The 12,671-nt window shown below is 36.7% G+C and overlaps 1 long non-coding RNA gene across 1 annotated transcript in view; it reads left to right on the top strand.

The window, feature by feature from the left end:
* LOC117085917 overlaps nt 1-12,416 on the top strand; it is a 419,918-nt gene extending 407,502 nt beyond the window's left edge. The window contains exon 4 of the long non-coding RNA XR_004438131.1: nt 10,084-12,416. This is a non-coding gene — a long non-coding RNA (uncharacterized LOC117085917). The remainder of the gene's footprint in view (nt 1-10,083) is intronic.
* The last annotated feature ends 255 nt before the right edge of the window (nt 12,417-12,671 follow it).

Genomic DNA, 12,671 nt, shown 5'->3' with positions numbered 1-12,671 from the left:
TAATGTCACAGGGTTTATTTCTACTCTGTATAATCATATCTCCATGTATTATGTATATTTTATATATTTTAAATAACAGTTCAGGATAAGTTGGACCTTGTCAAAATAATGAGGTTTTACAAAAATCTGTTGAGTAGTGATTTGCAAGTAGATAATCCATAATTCTTTTCCATGATTGATGTGCCACACACGAATAACTCTAAAAACATAAAAAACTTTAGCACTGAGGCCATTTTTAGAGGAGAGTTGTCACTTAACATTTACATTTTTTTCTATTTAAAGATTCTTCATGGTGAGAACCTATGAAAGTTCATACCTGCTAAATCATTGCAAATGTATCTGATGCTCAAAATCCTACACATAAATTCATTAGAGAAAACACCCAAGCTGCCTTGACCCAGCCTAGGCATTTTTTTTTTTTTTTTAACAATTCCATGGAACTTTTTCAAGAAGTTCAATGCTACTCTGCAGTATAAGATTATTCTGTAATAAAAACAAAACACATTTTCCAGCTCTTTTATCTTTAAAATATCTTCACATTTAAAAAGTAATATGGCATAATCATTGTAATAGTATGGGTTCTGAAGCTAAATCAAAATCTGAGTGTAAAACCTACCTCTACTCTCTTTGTTACATTTAGCACGTTATGTAGCATTTTTCTCCTCTTCAAAATGGGCATGATAATAGTACATACTTATTTCCCACCGCTGTTATGATCACTAAATAGGATAATTAATTTTAAGCACTTTGAAAGAGTCTAGTGCATTTTTAAAGCTTGGAGTAATTATTGATTATTCTCATAACAGTTTTATTCAATCAGTATCTGCTGACTACCTATTATGTGGAACACATTCTGCTAGGTCTTGCAGGGAATTAGCCCTGGTAAGCACAGTAAGTTTAACTCTAAAGAAAATTGGCAATTTACAAGATTCTAATACTTAAAATTATTTTAGCATTCTGGTAGATATTTTTCTTCAAAACTATTTTACAAATATAAACTCTCATCGCTAAAAACAATATTAATGTCTATAGATCTGCTTCTAAAGACAGTTTAGTAAAATAAAAAAAAATAGGCACGGCAGACAAACTTATCAAACTTATAAAGCTCTCATGTAAGTTATATCACTGTATTGTAGTTGCTATTTCATGTTGGCAACCATGGCCTGCTTTCATCATAATATAATGCATTAAAGTCTCTCAGTTGACTCAACACCGGCAAATGGCACAGCAGCAGGATACACAATATTCTAGAAAAGCTTTAAATGTTCTGGAGAAAAGACAATTTGCAAAATGTTGTGACTATGTCAAGATCTTCTTGTGAGACATAATTAGCTGAATATGAGAGTAGGCCAGTGGTCAGACTTGCTACTGTGTACCTAACTATTAGAAATAGCCTTAGGGAGCCAAAAATTCCATATTCTAAACCAGATTGAAGAAACACTATGAATATGCAAATAGGCCTCCCACCGCTGTATGGCTTAAAAAGCAATAAAAGTAAAACAAAACAAAAAACAAACAAAAAAGCTCCAAATTTAATCTGCCTTGGGAACAGTTTTCTATCAGTATAATTGTCAACCCCAGAATACATGGATGTTGTGGAAAGTAAATGTGTTTTCAAGATATGTCCAACATGGTCACTGATGATTGAAAGCTTTATCATGTTCACATTGGTATTTATCACATAAAAAATGATAAATAACCTCTTTATGCAGTTATTCCTGCAGTGATTTTATAACAATGGAGATGTTACATGGCTTATGAAATTTAAAATACGATTGTGTTGAGCACTGACACACAGTATGTGAATTATCTTTGACAATAGTTTGCTTTTCTGATAAAAATGTTATTTGCTCACAGAAGTACAATGTGTATATTTAAAATTTACTCTTCATTTCACAAGTAGCACATGATAATTCAACTCATATTGTAATTTTTTAAAAATTGCATATTTTATAATTTTGCATGTTTCACTGGAAGGTAAGTTTTAATTGCATGTTTCACCAGAAAGTGAAAGACCTGATAACTACAAAACACACCTAGAAAGAGTAAACTGTGCCTGCCCTCTGTTGTGAGGGTTCCATTAAGATTTATACAGTACTAGTGTTTCAGTCTCCTTTTGCCCCTGGAGTTCAATGAGATCTGGGCTCTTGCCCCACTTATCCAAGAAGAAGGCACATGGACCCTGGGGAGTGAGTAAGGTAGAGTAGGATTTATTAAGTGAAAGGAAAGCTCTCAGCTGTGAGAGGGTACTCGGGAAGTGGGTTGCTGCCAGGGCATCTGTAATTGGGGCCTTTCATGTGGAAGAAAAAAGAAGTCATCTGTGGGTTTTGTCTTAACGGGAGGGGTAAAATTCCCTCCTAGGGTTGTTGCATCTGTGCATGCCTGGGGTTAGCCATAGTGACTCCATCTTAGTTGTTAACCTATGAGTGCCTAAGCAAAACCCATGGGTGGGGGGGGGCTAAAACCACAATGCTAATGTCATGTTAATGACATTATAATGAGCTGGGTTAAGTTAACGACATTTAGATTGATGTATTGTGCCTGCACCTAGGTTAGGACAGTCCTTCTAAGCAGACATCCTGGCGTAAGAGGAAGCTCTTAACCACATTTATTTTGCTAGCTGCAGAGGCAGTGTTGGTGCTGTCCCACAGGTGTTCCTGTGACGATTGCCTCTCTCCCGAGACCTTCCTCTCTGTCTAACCAGCCTCTAACTGCCTCCTCTCTGGCTATCAGGTTCTGCTTCTGATTTGGCTTTGTAATTTCTGCAAGATTTTCAAAGCACAATGACACTGGTTTTCTCATGTAAAAAATTGGGTTCCAGAGATTCTACCTTTATAGCCAATACAACAATAACATTTTAATATGAAAATATTTAAGAGAGCTTTAATATGCATAGATTTCCATGTTCTACCCCAACAAACTTTTTGATAAGTGCATGTTTCATCCCTCAAGCAAACTTTAAATTGTTTTGGTTATAGATTAAAATTTTGACTTATTCACTAGTTAATGATGATATTGTGAGTTGAATTTGTCAGCCCCCTTAAATTATATTATTGATATGTTGAAATCCTACCTCTCAGTACCTCATAATGTGATCTTATTTGGAGGCAGAATCTTTACAGACATAAAATGATGTTGCTGCAGGATTTTTCTTGGCCCCTTTGCTAGACTCACAGCAGGGAGCTCGCTGTGCTCAACCCCTTAGAGGAGGAAGCAAGTTAGTGAGCAAGTGCAGGATCTCAACAGCCACTCCAGGTGCCAACACAGGAGCAAGCTCCATACAGGGCCCATGGCCAGAGAAGGCACTAGTGAGTGAGTGTGGGATCCGGACAGCCACTCCAGCCTCTGACACAGTAGTGATTCCATGCAGGGCCCACAGCCAGACAAGGTGTATGGCCTCAAGGGGAATGCAGTGGTGCCCATGTGAAGGTGTCTGTGACCCCAAAGCCCCAGAAGGGGTGTTACAGTTCTCATGTAGTTCTGCCATCCATGAACAGCAGTGTGCTAGCAGCTCAGTTGGACCCTTGCCTCATTGCATGGGGCAACTGCCCTCCACCAGTGAGGGTAAAGGGCCAGTGTGACAGCCTTTCTGAGTACCCATACTCAGTATGGTAAGAGCTCGGGAACCCCCGAGCTCTTTTCTGTCATCCAAGAAGAATGAGGTTACACAGACAATTAAAGGATAGTGAAGTCAGAGAATTTTATTGAGTGATGAAAATGGCTCTCAGCAGAGCGGGGAGATGGAGAGGGGACAGGAAGCGCAGGTCATCTTCCCCAAAGTCAAGTTGTCTCTTCCCTGAAGTCAGGCTGTTTCCCTTTCTAGTGACTGAGTCTGTGGTCTTTATAGACACAGGATGGGGAGTACATGTTGATTGGTTTGTGAGTATGCAAAAAAAGATTAAAGCAAAGACACCACTCAAAGGTTGGCACAACAGTGTAGAAAACCAATTAGTGAGGGGTAGGTATATGTAAAATAGTTAAAGGGTAGGGATAAATCAGAGAGCACACAAAACTTGAAGAAAGGTTCTCAATTTGGTCCGAGGATTTAATTTGTACCTTGGCTCTCAGGCTTTAAACTGTCTTTGGCTCAGAGGTAGGGTTTCACCAGGGGCCTGCTCCTATCTGCATAGGCATTTGACTGCCTCCCGCTGCTCTCTATGTCATTAAGGTGGATTCTAATCCAATATGATTGATCTTATATTTTTTTAAATAGGAGAAATTTGGAAAAGACACACACACACACACACACACACACACACGGTGTATGCCATATAAACATGAAAGCAGAGATGAGGGTGATGTTTCTCCAGGCCCAGGAGTCCCAAAGATTGCCCGCAAACCTCCAGAAGCCACGGGAGAAGTCTGGACTTCAGAAGTAACCACGCTTGTCCGTACCTCGAGGTCAGATGTCTAATATCCAGAACTGAGACAACATATTTCTGTTGTTGAAGCCCCTCTGTCTGTGGAACTTCCTTACAGCAGCTGTAGCAAATACACAAATCATATACCAAGCTAAAAAGAGAAAATATAGATGAGCTAATTATACTGTTGATTTTCCTTTAACATAACTATTTGTTCCCACCAAGAATTTAGTTTCTTATCTCTAAATGATTCAAGTCAAAAATTAATCAATGATTTGGGTCACTTTAACTGTTACTTAGAATTACCTTCCATACTGACTTTGCGGGGTGGGGGCCCGGGGCAATCCCTCTTTGGCCTCTGGTTGACACATGCGCTAACTGGAGCTGTTGATGATTAATGCTACTCATCAGGTCGGCTCCTTTCTGCTCATGTATCATAAAGGTCTCCTGCAGCTCCCAGCAGTATCATACTAATTCAGTGCCCTAGCAAAATTAGCAGCAGGAAACAAACCTTTGTAATTTTCTTCCTTTATAAATAGCATTGTTCCTTCAGTAAAGGATAGCAGCTCCTGCTGTAATTGTTTCTGCACTGAAAAGTTACTTTCTTTCCATCAGTGTTAAAAATCAATCAAATGAGTGTATATACAATTAACTACCCTACTGAGAAAGAAAACATTCCTTTTACTTTTGAACTCTTCTGATTTCATCTCTTAGAGTGGGTCTATTGTGCTGGCATTTTTTAGGGAAAACTCAATACTTTTAATGTGCCTTGAGGTTGTCATAGGAGAGAGAGGAATAACAGATGGAACATGAATGAACGTATGACACTGGTTTTTGGTGTTTTATTTTTTTATCTCAAAATATATTTTATTTTCAGCAAAACAATTAATAATGACATTTGAATGTGGAATCTGGGACTTTGTGGTTCCCGAACATGAGTATAGAAATTATAGATCAAAGGTTGTGTTGTGTATAGAAGGCAGTTATATAGAAACTGTAATTTCTTAGTGTGCAAGGGAATTCATCACAAGCATCCTTTGAGGTAGTATAATACATCATCTTCAAAACTGACTAGAAATTTAATGGATGTAGACCACAGTAATTTAAGAGCTTAACATTTTTTCTCACATTGCAATTGTTGTAGGAAAAGAAAAAACATCATGTGGGTGCCAACCCACTTCTACTTAATCTTAACTCCAAGTAAATAAAATTGAAAAAAAAAATTAACTCTTAATATAGACAATAATAAAGTGATCCAAAAGAAACACTTAATACAAATAACAGTAAAAAAGAAAAATATTTACAATAGCAAATATAAAAAAAAAAAACAAATGTTAGGGAATGAGGAGGAAAATCAATAAGAGTACATTTATCATTACGTTTAGTATGCATAGAATTGGCCGGGCATGGTGGTTCATACCTATAATCCCAGCACTTTGGGAGGCCAAGGCTGGTGGATCACAATGTCAGGAGTTCAAGATGAGTCTGATTAATATGGTAAAACCCTCGTCTCTACTAAAAATACAAAAATTAGTCGAGTATGGTGCTGGGCGCCTACAGTCACAGCTACTCAGGAAGCTGAGACAGGAGAATTGCTTGAACCCGGGAGGTGGAGGTTGCAGTGAGCTGAGATCGTGCCACTGCATTCCAGCCTGAGTGACAGAGCAAGACTCCTTCTCAAAGAAAGAAAAAAAAAAGTATACATAGAATTAAGAAAGATTGTGGGTGAAGCATGGAGGCTCACACCTATATACCGAAGCCTATCATGAGTCTAAATGGAACTCTTTGTCAGGTCGTAGGCATTTATGGACTTTTGGGAGGGAACTGAGGTGCTAGGGCAGACCTGCAAGCAAAGGAGATTAGAAGCCTCTTGGGAAAGAAGCAAAGTCCTGAAGTAAAACTCTCAAAGGAGAGTCTTACACACCTGTCTGAAATCACAAGATTGTAGTTTTCCAGTCTCTGGGTTTTATAAGTGCTATCTGTTGCTTAAAATTCACATTTATCCCTACCTTCACTATGCCATTCCCCGACACCTATGGGCTCATGACTGACTTTAAGATTGGCATAAGTTTATAAATAAAAACTGAAAAGGGTGTTTTTTGTTAAATTTCCATTATATGTCTAGAGAAAAATTAGTATTGTTTTGAAATTCATCTGGCATAGTGAAACTGCAAAATGTAAGAGAAACGTCACTATCCCTGTACTGGCATGGAAAACCATATGTATTCAGGAAAACTTAATAACTCGTTCTAAAGGTCCAGGGTCCAGCATTCTCGTTCCAAAGGCACAGGGGTGCCACAGCATAGCACTGCCTCATATAATGATAACAAAAGCAGATGCTAAAAGCTGGTGTCATTAAACAGTTGAGTTTGTTTTGTAGAAACAGCTCAGGAACAAATACTGATGACAGTTTGCAGGCACTTTCAGGGAAGAGTAGCTTTAATAAATGAGTGTGATTAAAAAAATGATTTGCATTGTGAAACAAGTATTTTTCCTTTACAAGTTTAATTTAGGATTTCTACATTCAATTCTATAATTTTCTGTTTTGCTGTAAGCTTACCTTACTTTTATATTACAAAATGTTAAAAAATAATATTATACTAGCAAAATTTGGACAGAAAACTTGCCCTAAGTTGAATCTTCCTGATGGTTTGTGAAGAAATGAAATAATTGCTCTATGACAATAGATTCTGTTCTACACAGAGTGTCATCTAAAATTAGAAAAATAGTGCTATATTCAACAACTATTTGTAATGTTAATTCAAAAACTGCAATCATAGAGACTGTTTAGGATCAGTATGGTGTTATTTAATATTGTGTCCACATCACTGATTTTTTGAATGGTACCAAATTGGATAATTTGTCTTAACTACCTGGTTGTGTTGGTGTTGGTATCATGCAAACATCTCGCTAAAGGGACTCTGTTTACATGCTCTCTTGTGATGAAGTTGGGTTATACATTAGTATGAACAATTACTAATAGCATATTAAATTTTAAAGACCGATTTTATCTATCAAGTTAGGAGAAGTGATAGGTCGTGAATTTAAAATAGGAAAGTAAATGTGCAGCTTTTTGTTCAAACTTGACTTCCATGTTTTGGGTGCAATTTCTTACCCTTGTATAATACTCTCTAAAATAGGCAATTTACTTCAGCAAGGCAATAATTTAACTAACAATGTATTTAACCTCTAATAATCAAATATACGAAAAGGAAAAAAATACCCACAAAGACAAGTATTCTTTAGGCTGAGCAAAAGTGACTTGCTATTCATATTATTCTTAATTTGTTTCGAACCTGTTGAGTTGAGCAAAATGGCATGAATGAGGTCCTAACTGAGATTATTTATTGAAGCAAAAACAGAATTATAAAGGGTGGTGACACATATATCATTGCCACTGTTACAAACAGCTTTGAAAATTCAGTCTCAGTTGAGTATATTAAACTCTATGAATGACTGGGCAGGCAAAATTATAGTCCACTAGGATAATTATAGTTCACAGTCATATCTAATGGGATCTGCATAAATCAGGCTATTGTTTGCCAGAGAGTGTATTTATACTTGTCAAATGATTGTAATTGGACATTTACAAAGGACCATTTCAATTTATAAACATGACTTTTTAAATGAATATTTATAAAGCACTTGTTAAAGAAAATAAATTTACTCAGGTAATTTTGAACTGTGATTTTACAGCATGTAATGTAAAACCATCTCTTATTAAGAAAATCTCCACTAAGTGTCTATTGATGGAAAACCTCAAAATTAGATAGAGAAAAAAATCCTTTGAGTGCTTTACAGCGAAAAATTATTTTGTAGTATCAATGTATCATCAAAAACAGTAGCGTTAAGTTTAAATTCCAAGCTTTGGGTCTAATTTTTGTGGCAGGAATAGCACCAAGCCTATACACAATGGCACACAGATGCAGATCACTTATCTATAAAAGTTACATAAAGGCTATCAGATAATTCTACCTATATTTTAGAACTTTCCAAAAAAATTTAGTACTAATTTATTCCCAAATGATGAGGAATTATGAAGTTAAATAAGTCTTTTAGACTACCACATATTCTACTATGGATACCTTCTTTTATTTAGACTTTCATCTTCTTCTTATTATTATTATTGTTAAGTTTTTCATCTTATTCAGTGTTACTTCCTTTACTAGTAAAAGGATCTACAAAATAGATCCTTGTCACAGAGGCTTTGACATTACCTGAATTGAGGTGGAAACAGCCAACATAAGGACTTCATTCTATCAAGTCTTTGACTAACCACCTACTCTGTACCTAATTTTATTAGTCTGATAATTCCATATATCATAGAACACATTACTGGAAAATGTACCCTGTCATTTATTAATAGCATATGACCCACAAAAGTCTCCTTGGATTTTGATTCCTTTGAGTTGGGCTGGACCACCCAAAACTTAGAAACATCCCATAAAAAGAAATTTAGGACATATATGCTTTTGTGGCCTTTTCTTGCCCTTTATCCATCATGGGCTCTGCTTGGTTTTCTCTTTATCATCTAAGATTGGATATTTCCTCCAGGTTACACAAGACATAGCAGTTGCTAAAGATGGAAAAATCTAAAAGCAAATGATGTAAATTAAAAGAACATACAACCTGATATAGTTTGGATATTTGTTCCCTTCAAATCACTTGTTGAAATGTAATCCCCAATGTTGGAAGTGGAGCATAGTGGGAGGCATTTGGGTCATGGGGCAGATCCCTCAGGAACAGCTTGTTGCCATCCTCATGGTAATGAATGAGTAACTCTATTAGTTCCTGGGAGAACCGATTGTTAAAAAGAGCCTGGCACCTCCATTTTCTCTCTCTCCTCTCTCTTTTGCTTCTGATTTCTTTTGCCACGTGACCTCTGCACATGCCAGTTCCCCTTTGCCGATCTCACCATGAAGTGAAATCCTCACCAGAAGCAAATGCTGGCACCATGCTTTGTGTACAGCATGCAGAACTATGAACCAAATAAATCTCTTTTCTGTATGAATTACTCAGCCTCCAGCATTTCTTTATTGCAATGCAAATAAACTAAGAAATGGCCATTTCCATTCTATGTATAATCGCTTTATTCTTACTGGCAAAACTTCCCCTTTCAATCAACTCTGCCCAGTAGAGTGGTCCAGTTCTATTGCAGATAAATCCATTTTTTTCCCCCTACATGTGCAACAAATCTTAACCTCTTTAGAAAGAGGAAAGGCAGTTTCCCATTTTCTCTACAGACTGGGATGTCTCCCACCTCACCCTAATATCCCAATTATATTAGGAGCATGTGTTTTCACAGTTGCATTAGCACCTATTCCACTTTCATCTTTTTACATCTTTCCCATTTGTCTTATTACCTAATTTACTCTCATCATTCAAGATTCAATTGAACCAATATATTGTGTCTAAATATTATTCTGTAAATCACATCAGATACTCTTCTCTGAAATTTCTGCCTTATGGCATTGATCAAACTTTTTACAGTATTCTTAAAAACTACATTTACTACAGTGGGATGCTTTGTCCAGAAGCCTGGGCCATTAAACTCTATATTCTCAGTGCCTAACATCTAATTAGCAAATTTTCAGTATATGAAGTGTTTGTGATAATTCTTTTGAAGGCCTCAATTCCTAAGAAAATATGTCATCTATTTTAAAACTTGAATGTAGTTTGCATGTTGCATTAGCCAATTAAGACGATTTATCGAAATCCGCAGATAATGAAAGAGGCACCTGACTCAGGCAATGGACGTAGGAGCAGAAGACTGGAAGGAAAAGCAAATACATGCTACCTGTCTGGGCAAGACCTTTCAGTGCCTTTCTATATTTCAATGGGTAGTCATCTGCACACCTTCCAGTCATTTCTTCTGTATTGCAAGGGATAGAAGCCTTGGTACTATGTTTATCAAAGTTACTTTTTTAAAACAGATCTTCAATGTGATTCTCATTCTGCTAAGATACATTTGTATGAGATTTTGAGATAGAAAAGTATGAAAAAAAAGCACTGCCTTCTTTCTCAGTGGCAGTATACAAACATATGGACTTCACAGACATGACATTTTGCAGCAACTTCTAGATCTTCCCCTTGTGAGTGCCCTGGGACATCTTTATAATAAATAAACCATTCCGGAGGTCAAAGGATGGTAGTTTTCACAGAAGCATTGCAAGTATTGAGAAGAAAAATAATCCATATCTAGTAGGTTTATTTTTATGAGGCTAAATCTCTGGCCTCTTCATATTGAAAAGGATCTCCTGTAAATTATTCTGTCATCAGATTGCTGACTGGTTTGCCTGGGATATAAAGTCCTATTAGTGAGCCAGTGGTGACCTTTGCTGCTGTCTGTTTAGACACGCAGCAGCACTGCAGTCACCCTTTCTGAGGAAAAGTTCACATTTTGAAGCCTAGGTAGAAATTCCCTCTGTATCACCATGGTTTCACTCAATGTGAGTTAACTGAGCCATCACCAGGGTGGCAAAAAGTTATCAAGTCAAGCCCAGTCAACTCAGAAAATTCATCTCAGAATTTCATTTTACGTCGATTTCCTGGCATAATGTTGAAACACGCTGCCATTTAGTATCTGGAACAATGTCTAACACAATAATGCTTAACACCGGGGAAATGAGGGCATAGGTATGAATCTCAGGAGATTCCTTTTATGGGGAATATCTTTTAACACCCCTTAGGAAACAACATCGACTAACTAAAGACAGTACCCATAAGGTCTCCTACCTGTCCTATGCATAAAGATTTAAATCACAACAGCTCAGTGCTGGTTGAGGGCGAGGAAATAATGAATGACTTGTGGAAGGGGAAAGTTAAAAATGCAAATTACAACTTTGTGACCCATTTAAGAAAAGAGAATTTGAATAGCTATGCATATTTATGTTTTCTTCCTGACTTTATTATGTACATCTTTGTATATATTAGCCACTATCTTCTTATCTTTCCTTCATTCTTCACTTACTAATTTACATAAGATACTGGTAATTCATATAAATTCATTTTTAGAGACTAAATGTACAAGCGGAATTGCAACTGAACTTAAGGAAGAATCAGTATCACCCAGGGCTGGATTTGGTGACTAATAGACGTTTGGATTTCTATTTTTAGAGGAGAGATTGAGAAAATTTTTGTATGGGGAAAAATTCTATTCTACTAGCAAGAATCATGTTGTTTTTGCCACTGCTGTTAATTAAAATTTTAAATATTGGCCAAAGTGGTATATATGATGCTTGATTTTCTTCTTTTGGTACCCAGTATATGTTCCCAAACTCTCCTGTGCTCTTTCTCCCATCATGAGAGCTAAAAGCTTAGTAACTAGCTCCTTTGTATTCAGTGTTCAGTGTATGATGCATGTTTTGACTAATGGGTATCTGCATCTTTAATCTATGTTGTTATTTAACATACATTGTAATTTCCATACTTGTTTTCAGTCTCCCACACTAGAATGGCAATTGTGAAAGCACAGAGATTTTTTCTTTTCTTCCTTTCTTTTTTTTTTTTTTTTTTGAGACGGAAACTCGCTCTGTTGCCCAGGCTGGAGTGGTGCAGTGGCGCCATCTCGGTTCACTGCAAGCTCCGCTTCCCAGGTTCAAGCGATTCTCCTTCCTTAGCCTCCCGAGTAGATGGGACTACAGGCAAGCGACACCACACCTGGCTAATTTTTGTATTTTTAGTAGAGATGGGATTTCACTATGTTGGTCAGGATGGTCTCACACTCCTGACTTCGTGATCCACCCACCTCTGCCTCCCAAAGTGCTGGGATTACAAGTGTGAGCCACCGCACCTGGCCACAGAAGTTCTTTCTATCTGGTGCTCAATAATATTTCCTATATGAATGATTAATAAGTGAATGAATATTAAAACAATAAAAATAAGAAAAGTCAATGACTTTGTAAGATTTGCACATTGAAATATTTTAAATTGAACTAGGGTAACGTCAACGTGCGAACACATGTTAAGACATGGACATGGTGAATTTTTCAGATCCATAATTTTATAATAATTTTCAAATTACATGAAAACCTGCAGCATTCAAAACCAAAGTACAAAAAAAAAAAAAACCTACAATCTCAGATGGTTGCCCAAAATACGAACATTTCTTAAATTTCTACAAAAATATTGTAAAAATGAAACACATAAATAGAAAAATAATCAGTGATAAAAAGTATTGATTGAATAGGTTAAATTGATTATTACTAGTATCCATAGTAGAGAAGAAAGATAGCGCTATTCATTACTTGTTATTTTCTTATCCTGAATGACTAGATGCTCTTTTAGTTTTGCCTTTCTACCCACATCAGA

Source organism: Trachypithecus francoisi, unplaced genomic scaffold, assembly GCF_009764315.1.
Source record: "Trachypithecus francoisi isolate TF-2019V2 unplaced genomic scaffold, Tfra_2.0 Lachesis_group1, whole genome shotgun sequence".
NCBI classification, from domain to species: domain Eukaryota; kingdom Metazoa; phylum Chordata; class Mammalia; order Primates; family Cercopithecidae; genus Trachypithecus; species Trachypithecus francoisi.
Note: the sequence above shows the minus strand (reverse complement) of the source record. Positions and strands in the feature narration are given on the sequence as shown.